This window comes from Emydura macquarii, unplaced genomic scaffold (assembly GCF_026122565.2).
Source record: "Emydura macquarii macquarii isolate MOO-44397 ecotype Brisbane River unplaced genomic scaffold, CSIRO-AGI_Emac_v2 contig_1230, whole genome shotgun sequence".
Classification (NCBI taxonomy): domain Eukaryota; kingdom Metazoa; phylum Chordata; order Testudines; family Chelidae; genus Emydura; species Emydura macquarii.
In genome coordinates, this window is record NW_027131367.1 from 16,011,975 (window position 1) to 16,024,922 (window position 12,948).

Genomic DNA, 12,948 nt, shown 5'->3' on the forward strand with positions numbered 1-12,948 from the left:
TTGATTGAATTAACGTAATTGGCAAATGCATTGTTCAGACAGCTGTGGCAGAAATGACTTTGTGCATTAGTCGGCAGGTTAAGTAGCTCATGGCAGCTCCCGCTACCTATTGCTGCTGCCAGGCACCTCTGTATTGATTCAGGATCATTGAGCTTCAAAGTGGGCTTACGGGCAGTTCCGCTGTGTTTTTCATCTGAGCTGGAGATTCACATTTGGTGCCTTTTGGCACCCAAGCACCTAGAGATCGATATTTATGGAGTTGGGAGGACCAAGCAAGAGTTTGCCACAAATTACTGTGTAAAATGCATTTGAAATAGTGCCTAAATATATAGTTTACTTTCAGAGTGTCCACGTGTCTCTGGAAAGAGGGAATGTCTCTGCCTCCTGGGTCTAGATTGCGGTCACTTTCTGAATTACAAATATTAGGGTTGGGCACTGGAGTTTATAAACCCCTGCTGAGCACACGAGAGCTCGCACAGCCTGCTCTGCTGCACCCATCCTCCCCTGCCTGCAGGAAGGGTCTGACGCATAGGAGTATTGGGCAGAAACTAAGTTTATTTCCTGGGCCCAGTGGCACAACAGGGGGTCAGTATCCACTGACTCTAGAACCTGCTGTTGTCTTGCAAGGCAAGTGCCCCGGGCAGCAAGAAGGGATAGCGTTTGGCAAAGGAGGGGGGATGACCCACTTCCTTCTTCTGCCTCAGCTGCCAAACCCCTTCTGCCTCCCCACATTGTCCTCTGGACACCCACCGTGGCAGGGCTCCATTCAGTCGCTCTGGGATCATACCGCCTCAAGGGTTCCTTTTCAGGCTGACCTCAACACGCATGCGCACATGTAAACACACACCCTCTTCTCCCCTGAAGGTTGCCTTATGTCTTACTGTATGTTTGCCTGTCTTCTTTGGCCAGGAAGCTCCTTAGGTCAGGAAAGCCATTTGATCTGCATGTGAAGAGCTGTGCCACCTGATAATGCTGTGTGAAAGCTTTCCCCTCCTTTACGTTCCGTTGGGTAGAAAAGCTGGTGCTGGCAAAACACCCGGAGCATGGAGCTCTCCAAGAGTGGCTGCTGGCCTGGGGAAAGGGCAGATGAGTGGGGACTGATAAGGTGGCTGGCTGCAGTGCTGAAGGAGGAGGAGGGGGGAGAGAGTGGAAAGATGAAGGGAGCATGGGGGTAATAGAGACACGAGAAGTAAGGAAAAGCCCTGGGAGCAATCGAGAGAAGAGAGAGATCTGGAGCAGTGCAGGGGAAGAAACGGGGGGATGGGGGGGAACTTAGGTGGCAATTAATGGACATTTTGGGGAAAAGCCAGGGACACTATGGGAGAAATGTCCTTTACTGTGTCTCTCTTTCGAGAGGCAAGTGTCACTCCTTAGGGGCCCCCACTCCCTGCGGTACAGCACTGGGAGCTAGGAATGAGCACCCTTGCTTTACACATTTGGAAAGAAATTCTGACCCAGTTTCCACACTGTGTGTTCTAAGCAAACTGAGCACAGAGATGGGGAAGTGGATTATGCCCGGTAATGAGCTGGGGAGCCTTTTGCTTCTAGGTTAGTGTGAATTTGACATGATCAGCAGTGGTGAGCAGAGCAACGCAGCCACACCGACAAACGCAGCCACACCGACAAACCTGCAGTGACCTGCTGTGTGTGAAATGAGCTGAAGGAAATAATCCTGATCCTAGCAGACAAGCATCTATATCACCATCCTCTCAGGTGGGACACGGCAGGCAGTCTTAGTAGAGAGGCAGAGGAGACTGAACTGCCCTTTCATCCAAAGAGGAGGTCATCTCCAGGTCATTGGCAGAGCAGGGTGTGAGGCGACGACTTGTTTTACCATTGCTGACACTATAAGTAAGAAAACAGAGGTCTCCATCCTCCTAGGCTGTCATTGCGGTACCTTCTCCAGCACTAAATTCACTTGAAAAAACACTTGGAATCTTTCCTTTGCATGCACATACAGGCACAGAGAATGGGGGGATATTTTTTCATAGCCATCTTGATTTCAACTAACTAAAACCAATGTAAATCTCTGTTTTTTATGAATCTCACTTACATTTGGTGCTTGACTTGTGCATAAAACTTCCCCAGATTTATACAAGCCAACTCCGTAAGTCATTCCTTTCCCAATCGGGCCTTATATCTTGATGACCTTTTAGAAACCAATGACTGCTTTTCTGTTGTTATCCATAATTGGAAAAGCACTGGAGATAAGAAAATTTATAGCAATGAGTGATCTACCTGAGAGGGACAATAAAGAACATTGGCTGCCAGAAAGAGAGGAGAAGAAAATGTATCCCCCTTTCCCCCTGCCACACACAACTGCCAACCAGGATTAACTTTTTTTTTTTTTTTTTATGTTTTACAAAAAATATTTACCCCCACCAGTTCCACCCTTTAGCCACTTATCACCTTCTCTAGCCCATCCTGCCTACATTTCCAAAATACAGATACAGTCCTGACTAGCATCTGCTCTAGTTTCCTCCTGTTACGAGTTTACCTAAACACACACACACACACACACACACACACACACACACACACACACTTTAATCTGAACCCTATAAAAGGCACGAGGAGTTTGTTTCCTCTTTCCTCTGCATCCTCTTCAATCCTAATCTTATCCTCCTCCCCACCAGCCCCCAAAGTGAATAACCTTTTTAATCACATGAAACTGAGAATCCTCTAAAAAAGTAATCTGGAACCGGAGTGAATACATGAACATATGTCTAATGGAGAGGGAAATGGGAGAGAGAGAACCTCAATGCTTATCATACAGTGTGCAAACATGTGCGTGCGCACACACAACCACACCCACCTACCCCTTTGGGGTTAATCACACAGACACATTAATCACCCCCACCATCACTCACACTGATCTCTGCCAGCAGGAATCATTTCACACAACAGGATCATGGCACTGCTCAAGAACAACAAAAAAGAGCCATTCCTAGCCTGAATGTTAGTTTGTTTTGGAACAAAGACAGAAAGGTCACCCGCTGCCTCATCTCCTCAACTGGGGACAACCAAAAATGGAGATGCACTTCCATTATTTTTAAGAAGTGAGTCATTTCTAAGGCTCAGGTTCTGATTTCAGTCTAACTGGTGTAAACACATCATATACCAATGGCCTTGAATGCACATTATTCTCATCAAGTCAACGTTGTGGTTTAGCCTAGAGTTACTGAGATCAGATTCTGGCCCAGTATAAATAGGAGAGGTGCAAAAGGAATACATTTAAAAAAAAGATTTCCTAGTCCCAACGTGAGAATATGCCCCATCAGCATCATTCAGGCTGGAGGGTTTAAGGTTTACAAAGAGGAGAGATGAAAAGATGCATGAAGAAACATGCATGAATGATGATTCACTAAATCTTTCTATTTCCTTGATTTCATACTTCCTGGGAGAGCTGAACTCAGACTCCAAGGTTAGACGGCACCATTGTGATCATCTAGTAGTTTGACCTCCTACACATTGCAGGCCATAGAATCTCACCCACCCACTCCTCAAACAAACCCCTAACCTCTGGCTGAGTTCTGAAGTCCTCAAATCCTGGTTTAAAGACTTGAAGTTACAGAGAATTCACCATTGACACTAGTTCAAACCTGCAAGTGACCTGGGCCCAATGCTGCAGAAGGATCCTACAGAAAGCTTCCAACAGTGGCAATTCTGTCAAGTGTTTAATGTAGAGGACAGGAAGAAAGGATTCCTGGATGCCATTCTCAGATCTACCACTAGTGCGATATGTGCCCTTGGGGAAATGACTCTCTCTGCTATTTTTAGCATGCTATCTCAAGCAGAGCTAACTGGTGTCCTTCTGTCTGCACGGGGAAGCTGTGACCAAATGCAGCCCTCTATTCACACCTTACACACCATTATAATTATCTTTGTACAAAATATGCCTTGTGAGGTTTCATTTGAAAACTAATAACTTGCTGGTCAATAATAGCATGGTGAAATATGTGTAGCAACATTATATGTAAAGTTATGAACATAAGCTGAAGTTATGACTGAAATGTGTTTACCAGACAAGTCTGGAGAGGGGGTAAATCAGTTGCTTGAAGACAAAGGGCAGTGTAACACCTCGAGCCAGGTGTCATCAAAATTGATTGACAATCGCTGGTTAAGTGGCCATTTCTTGGTAGTGAAGCCAAATCTGGAACAGACTGATTTGCATCTTAAAAAACAAACATGGAACCTCTTTCACCATGAGACCCCATATGTGCATCCTCACAGCTGGACGGAACTTTATGTAGGGGTAACCGGCAGGAAAATGCATTTCAGAGGGTGACTGGACCATAAAAGGGAGGGGCAAAACACCCCAGGTATTCTCTCTCTCTCTCTCTCTCCCTTTCACTCTTTCACCTGAGAAGAGAAAGGAACCAGCCTTTGGACTTTGGGAGGGGTTCTGATCTGAGAATTTGGTCAGCCCTGTTGCTCGGGACATGTGTTTTAAGAGTTCACACTTGTTGTTGGGTTGCTGAAATCTAGGTATAGAATTCACAGCCAGTTTGGGTTTTTGCCCTGAGGCTGGCACTCACAGCCGTGAGCCATTCCAGACAGCATGACACCTGTATAAGTCACACTTGTCACTAGCCAATGACTACCTAAAAGTGACAGAGCTCTGCTAAAAAAAAGTAAGTCTTCCTCTCAGTGCATTGTGTATAGTGATGTTATACCAGATACTTAGGCGGTGTTGCTGGGTGCAGGTGAGGGACTGGAAGGGGTTGCTGGTACTGGGTGGTGGGTCACTGATGGATTACTATTAATGGGCTGGTGGTGGGAGATGGATTCATCTGCTTCTATTTCCCCCTTCCCCTGACAGCACTCTTATTTAGGGGAAGGACCACAACAAGATCCTGAGGATCTGACTCCAAAGCCTTGTATGGTGGTTCCAGCCTGGCGCTGAGAATGCAAAGGCGCGAGAGATTCCAGAGGACCGGAAAAGAGCCAATATAGTGTCAATCTATAAAAAGGGAAATAAGGACAACCAAGGAATTAAAGACCAATCAGTTTAACTTCAGTATCCGGAAAGATAATGGAGCAAACAATTAAGCAATCAATTTGCAAACACCTAGAAGATAAGGTGATAAGTTACAGGCAGCATGGATTTATCAAGAACAAATCTTGTCAAAGCAACTGGATAGCTCTCTCTGACAGGGTAACAAGCCTTATGGATGGGGGCGAGCAGCAAATGTGGTATATCTTGACTTTCATAAGGCTTTTGATACTATCTCACATGATCTTCTCATAAACAAACTAGGGAAATACAACCTAGATGGAGCTACTATATAAGGTGGGAGCATAACTGATTGGAAAACCATTTCCAGAGAGTAGTTATAAGAGTGGTTCACAGTCACGTTAGAAGGGCATATCGGGTGGGGTCCTTCAAGGACCAGTTCTGGGTCAAGTTCTGTTCAATATCTTCATCAATGATTTAGATAATGGAATAAAGAATAACTTAAAAAGTTTGGTGATACCACCAAGCTGGGAGGGGTTGCAAGTGCTTTGGAGGATAGGATTTAAATTCAAAATGATCTGGACAAACTGGAGAAATGGTCTGAAGTAAATAGGGTAAAATTAAATAAGGACAAATGCAGAGCATGACACTTAGGAAGGAACAATCAAGCAGTTGCACACATATAAAATGGGAAAGAGTACTGCAGAAAGGGATCTGGGGTCCTAGTGGATCACAAGCTAAATATGAGTCAACAGTATAACACTGTTGCAAAAAAAGCAAATATTCTGGGAAGTATTAGCAGGAGTATTGTAAGCAAGATATGAAAAGTAATTGTTCCACTCTACTCCGTGCTGATTAGGCCTCAGCTGGAGTATTGTGTCCAGTTCTGGGTACCATGTTTCAGGAAAGATGTGAACAAATTGGAGAAAGTCCAGAGAAAAGCAACAAAAATGATTAAAGGTCTAAAAACATGATCTATGAGGGAAGATTGAAAAAAATTGGGTTTGTTTAGTCTGGAGAAGAGAAGACTGAGAGGGGACATAATAACAGTTTTCAAGTACATAAAAGGTTGTTACAAGGAGGAGGGAGAAAAATTGTTCTCTTTAACCTCTGAGGACAGGACAAGAAGCAATGGGCTTAAATTGCAGCAAGGGCGGTTTAGGCTGGACATTAGGAAAAACTTCCTCACTGTCAGGATAGTTAACACTGGAATAAATTGCCTATGGGGGTTGTGGAATCTCCGTCATTGGAGATTTTTAAGAGCAGATTACATGAACACCTGTCAGGAGTAGTCTAGATAATACGTGGTTCTGCCATAAGTGCAGGGGACTGGACTAGATGACCTTGCAAGGTTCCCTTCCAGTGCTGCGATTCTATGCTCTCAGGCCCAGGAGAAGGAACAGCACGAGTAGTTGGGGATGGGAAGGTGCAGAGCGATAGGCTGCATTAGAACAGCAGCAGCAAAGAGATGGAAAGAAGAAGGTGCGACCTGTTCCTGTGCTCCCTTCCACCGTTCACTGTGCCTGCGCTTCCATAGGCCCAGAGAGCCACAGGTGAAAACGGGCACACTTCATATAAGCGGAGAGCGCTGCACAGATCTAAACCAACAGAGGATCTAACCCACAGTATGTTAATTTCTCCTCACCCCTGCCATCCAACTTCATAATCCACTTGCTGGTCACAGGCTGCCTGTTGCAAAGTCCTGTTCTGCTGGAAAGAGCACACGAGAGGGAATCAGGAACTCCTGACTTCCAATCCCAGCTCTCCCAATACTCCTTATAGGGCCTTGCACAAGGCACTTCTCCCTCTCCCCCCATTTCCCCATCTGTAGAGTAAATGGGATCATGGGGTTTCTCTTGGTTACATTTCAAGTAGCTGGCAGGTGCTGGAGGAATTAGTAAGTGTGTCTGCAGCTCTTTGTAAAAACAGGGCCTCGTTTAACTCTGCTGTAAGTGTGCACCACTCCACTGAATTCAGAGTTGAACATGGCACACAACACACCACCCTATAAATGTTGACAAGTGTCTGTTCTGCCTTGACCACCATTAGCAATGATGGCAGCTGGCTTCCAACTGCCGAGACTGTACCTCAGTTTTCTTCTGCCCCTTCGCCCCCCCAAAACCATAAAACAGCAAAAATAACGACCACAGGGGATGCTGGGAGGCTCAGTACATCAACATTCTTAAAACACTTTGGTCCTTGATGGGAGGGCTCTACAGAAGGGCAGAGTGTCACTATTGCTGGTGATGACATCAGAGGCAGATAAAAAGGAAGGTGTCTTGTAATTTATGTTAATCAGGCTGTGCTCCTAGTTAGTGACATCTCATTCTGACTGGTAAGCTGAGCCAGACTGCCCTGGGAGTCACTGATAGGGACCAATTATGGAAAAGCAAGGCATCACTTTCACAAAGCAACCCATGGGACCACTGCTTCCCTTTACGTCCCTTTGCTATACGACTAAGTGACTTCATGTTATAAACTGTCCCGGACACACGCACTTGTTGCTTCAGATCCCCAGTCCATCCAGTCAGTTTATGTAGCATCCACTGCAAGCTCGTGTCAGAAACGTTTATGGGAGGCTTTATGATGCAGCTGTGAATGGATGCTGAATGAGGATCCTCATTGTTCCAGCCGCCACTCAAGTTTCCTCTTGAAATCTCGGTGAAGATTATCAATTGCCCACAACAGCCCTGTTAACGAGAGCCATAGGGAATGTAACAGCTGGGAATAATGGGTGTCACACCCAATCTTTGTGGAAACTTTAAGTTGGGCCTGAGTCCAGTGTGCTCTGAAGGGTAAGCCTCACTGTACACAGGGCTCAAGGCTGAGATTGTTTTGGTGTGGAAGAGATATCGGGTCATGAAATGCAAGCAGCCAGTCACCTTGCTTGTGCTTGATGCCGGCTTTAGTGGTTCTGGCCCAGGGATGGACGGACGCATACACACTTCTTGGTAACTTGCAGAGGAGCGTTTTGCAAATGTCCAAGAAACCAAGTTTTAAAAAAAAAGGAACAGGACAATTAGAAGAGCCAAATAACATACGCCAGGCACATTTACACCAAGCTCGGCCAGCTTCCCCCACAGCAGACTCAGGAGCAGTAACCACAGCATGTGGACGGTCTAAGATGATAACAGTCTGGAAGAACTCAGGATGTGGCTGACAAAGCTGCTCTCAACATGTGTCAATGGTTCGGCTGAGTTTCTTAAGGTCATCAGTGCAATCTAGGAGGCAAGTGGCAGGCCGGTTGGCTTACTGGGCAGTGCATGGAACTGAGAAATCCTTTCTGGATTCCTGCCCTCTCAGCACTTCCTAGAGGGGGAATTCTGCTTGTAGCAAATTTGAAACAGGGCCACAAGTAGAGCCAGTGATCCACACTAAGGTAGCCATTTCAAAGCAATGCATCAGTTAAGTCCCAAGCATCTGCAAAACCAAAATTTCCCTCCAGCCCTTGAAAGCCAAATGATTATCATGAGTGTCCCAGCCAGTGCTAGTGGGTAATTCGACCAACTGGACTGGAGAACTGAACCCAATATTCCTTCATATTTCTTCCAGACTGCCACACAAATCCAGCCCTAGTGCAAGCTGTGCGCTCAAAGCTACGTGATAATCCTCAGTTACTGACCCTCTGCCAATCTCCATTTGGATGCAGAATTCCTCACATGAGAGATTTGGATGCCTCAGATTCAAAGAGGGACTCTCTCTTACATTTAAATTATGGAAGATACTAATTTTTGTCCTTGCTGCTTTAATCCTGTAATGGTCTGTAGCAGCCTCATATTGTTTTGGGAGACAATCAAAGCCTATGTCAGAAATTGTTTCATTTAATAGACTCAGTAAGAGGTTTTAGAACTAGAACCTAACATCCACCTTTTCAGAAAGGACACTGAAAAGAAAATTAACCACTCAGACAGAAACTGGAGGTGGCAAGAGGTTCGTATAATAACCTTCACTGAGAGGACTGACTCATTTCTTTTGTTTCCTCAATCACAGATTGTATCCATTTGGAAACAGACCACGGAAAATGCTGGCACAACTCACCAGATCCCAGGCAATGCCTTATTTTAGCCTCTCCATTGTTCCACTGCAAAAGATCAGATTTGTTTTGTAGTTACCCATAGTTCTGGCATCATTTAGAAGTTTAAACCAGACTACACCCTTCTTTTGATAGGCAGAGCAAGGGGAGGATTCCATCTTACATGACATCACAGAAGCTCCTGAGGGTTAGACCCATTCCTTCCCTTGGAGCTGGACAGATCCACTCCCTGCTTTAGGGCCTGATCCAAAGCCGATTGGAGTCAATGGAAAGGCATATGGGTTATGGATCAGGCTTCTAACGAACATCTGTGGGAATTCATAAAGTCTAGCAATGAGTCCTGCCCCAATAGCCTGGGAGGACATTTTACAAGAGCACATTCCCCAACTTTAAAAAGGAAACCTCTGCACTTTAAATCCTTTAATAAGAGAAGCACAAGCGATAAAGGACTTTTGGGGGAGATCACTGTACTTACTCTCCTCTTTGTGCTCATGGAAGAAATATGTGGGTTTAAACAAAAGAAAAAAACAAAAGAAAAACCATGCATAAATTAAGTGCAGATGAAAACTGCTGGGCAGGGACAGAAATTCAAGTATTTTGCTCTGTCATCTGCAATGCAAACTTCACCCATGCTGTCCCACCTTTGAATTGGAAGGACCACCCTGAGATGAGAATTCACTCTTCATGCCTCTTCAGTCCTGGAGATGAAATCCTGGAACTACTGAAGCCAGTGGGAGTTTTGCCATTAACTTCTGTGGAACCAGGATTTCACACTTCATCTGCTGAGACTGCCAGCCCTAAATTAGTGGTAGTTTTAGGTTTTGCAATTTGGGCATCTTTCCACTGAGAGCTGGATTGAGACCAGCAGCTCATTTCAGACAGACCACCAAACAGCCATTCACTGATTAGCAACAAGATGGGCTGTGCCTTGAATACCTTTAATAGTCTCCTGTAGATTAGTGGGGTTTTGATAGAGTAAAAAAAATGGACAAACAACTACTAAAAAATTGAAAATTTTGAAGTTGCTTTTATTTTACATAGTTCAAAGTAAACTGATTTTTGGTTCCCACTCCCTCAATTTGCTGTGATATTTTTTCAAATTTTTAATTTGTTGTTGCAGTTTTTCTTTTGTCCTTTTCCTTTTTTCCTTCTTTTCTTTTTCCAATAATTTTTTTTTAAAAACGACTTTAAAGAAAAGCAAGAGGAAAAGAGGAAATACAAAAAGAAAAGGGGAAGGGAAGGAAATAAACTGATGTAAACTTCTTTTTTAAAAAAATCAAAATTTTCATGAAAAACTTTTTGAAAACAGACAAATTTCCACCAAAAAAAAATTTAAAAGGCCACTTCTGACAACAAACAAACTGTGCTGAAAATACCACTTCTCAGTTTTTAATTTCAGGGAATCTTCATCACAGTCCAATATCTCCAGCTCAGTTTTCTAGATTGGAGCTGTGATGCAGTGATAAGGACGTTGGTTTGTTGCCACTGTACTGAGTGCGTGACTACACATTTAATAGGATTACTTTGCCATGGTATCACACAGGAGGAGACAATGAGCCTAATTAGCCATGCAATAAATTCCTTTCCTTTTCAGTTCAATCCTCCAGCTCTCTAAACTAGCATGCACTGAGGATGGTGGGGGGGCAGTGTGCCCAGGCCCTGAGCAAAGAGCAGAATTAGTTTTACTTTGCTCTGACCAATAAGGAGACACATTTGATGGGATGTGAATGGACGGTCCCTCCTGGTCTTTTTTCAGATGAGAATTAAAAGCAGGACTCGCATAGCACCTTTCTCCCCTCACACTAAACAAATTCACGTCTTAACATGGGGAAAGCCATTCCTCTTCCTTTGTGAAGTACGGCTACAAAAGTGGTGGATCTTCATACTAACGAACCCCAGGAAGGAAGGAAGGAAATAGCTCCCTCGCCCACCCAACACCCCACCCGTTCAGACGCTCATCATGATCAGACGAAGACAGAATCAGTAGTTTAAACATCCAAAGGCTAATTTGCTGCAAACAATGGTGCCTACACAGTAATTTTATAGTCCCAAGGCCTGTCCTGTAGAAACAGAATGACCTTCTCCATAGAAATTATCTCCTGTGCATTAGACAGGTATTCCAGAGTCACAGGAACAAATTCCCTAGCAAAGAGTGATAAGGCTTCTCTGACAGCTGGTAAAGGGCAGGTTATCAAAGTGTTTATGGTAATCAGAGTGGAGGTGATTACATTCAAACCACGACAGGTAAACTTGAGTATCAGGCAACATGGGCACAGCCATTTGTGAATATAAACTCTCATCTCAATATAATAGATTTTATATATATATATACAGGGGGGCATCAGCAGGGATTGAACTGGGTATCTTTCGCTCCCAAGGAGAAACCTCTGCCAATTGAATGACAGGCTGGCAGCAATAGCAAGTATAACTCCTAGCTGGAACAGTCTCAGGTAGGACACACACATTTGATCAGTATGTTACATACAGATGAATACAAAAAAAGACACCCAAATTTACCCCTGTTTGCCAATGGAAGAAAGATCCTCATGGAAAGCATTGCTTTTAGAGGTACCATGCCAAGGCTGGGATGCAAATCTGCTCAGAGGACATTCTCATAACAGTTTAAATCTAAACTTGTGTGCATTGGGGGAAGTATAAGATTGCATCCTTGTGACATGGAGAATGGTTTTGTCCTGACTCTCTTTCGCCTTTCAGGTGAGGGGGGCTTGAGTGCAATATACCTTGGAAAATAGGTCAAACTTGCCCAACTGTACTTTTAAAATAAGTTTAGGAGTGGTGAACAGGGTCAGACTGACAAGGCTACAAAACTAAATTTCTTTATTAATCCACAAGAACAGGTGATGGTGGTTTCTTTTGTGGATGTGTGTGGGGTGGCAGAGGAAGGGAGGGGTCCATGTAGAGTAGCAAATGGACTGCCACCACCAACTCACTTTATATGAGGTGCCCATTGAACAGCAATCAGAACCATTTCTCATCATTCCACCATCCTGCACAGCACTGAAATCAGTGGCTTAGAATTAAAAGGCTCTGCATTCCATTTACCAGAGTCCCCAGTCCCTGTATATTTAGTTACATCAATGCAAAATTTCTCTTACTAAGCCAGTTGTACAGATAAAAAAAAAAAAACGTACTGTGCATCTATTTTGTACCATCTTTAAAAAGTGTGTGTGTGTGTGTGGGGAAATAGAGAAAAAAATAAACTGGATGTGTCTTGATCCAGTAAGGACAACTTCTTTAAATACTTTCATTCTATGTTTCAATAATACATCACTGCTACCAGCTGGTATCCAGACTCCAGAGCTGCTTTCACCAACCACCACTGAAAGATCACAGGTGCCTACAATACAGGGTAGCAGGGAGGCATTTGCGTTTTGGATGTTTACACCGGGATTTACACCAGAGCTTTCAGTGGAAAACATTGCTCCAAGACAAGAGTTTGGAACCCTAGGCTGGAAGAAAGAAGAACAAACAAATCAGAAAGATAGTCACCCATTCAAATCTTTTAGGATAGTTTGATAAGACAATAAGTGGCATTAACTGCCACCACAAAGAAAGAAGAGTTTGTACCTTTATTAATAGGGGATAATAGTCTGCGCAGCTCTAGGGCCCTCCATCAGAGGATCTCAGACCACTTTGCAAAAAAGTCATTAATTTGGTCTCGGCTTTTTAGTTTTATGTACCCTACTGCATGCCAACACAGGTTTCAGGAGAAGGAGATACAATTAAAGTTACTAGGAAAGGTTAGAAGGAGGAGAATGATCCCAGAGTTCTGGGTGTAAATAAAAGGCCCATCCTGTTATGTAACAGTTGAAATGTTTGTCATAATTTGAAGGGTAGCTCTCCATTCATGATCTGTATTACAGGAACTCCTAGAGGTTGTAACCAAGATCAGGTCCTCACTGCGTGAGGTGCTGTACAAACCCCTAATTACAAATCA

At 44.0% G+C, this 12,948-nt stretch overlaps 1 protein-coding gene across 3 annotated transcripts in view; it reads right to left on the bottom strand.

The window, feature by feature from the left end:
- TNRC6C (trinucleotide repeat containing adaptor 6C) overlaps nt 1–12,948 on the bottom strand; it is a 555,652-nt gene that overhangs the window by 489,662 nt on the left and 53,042 nt on the right. The window lies entirely within an intron of this gene.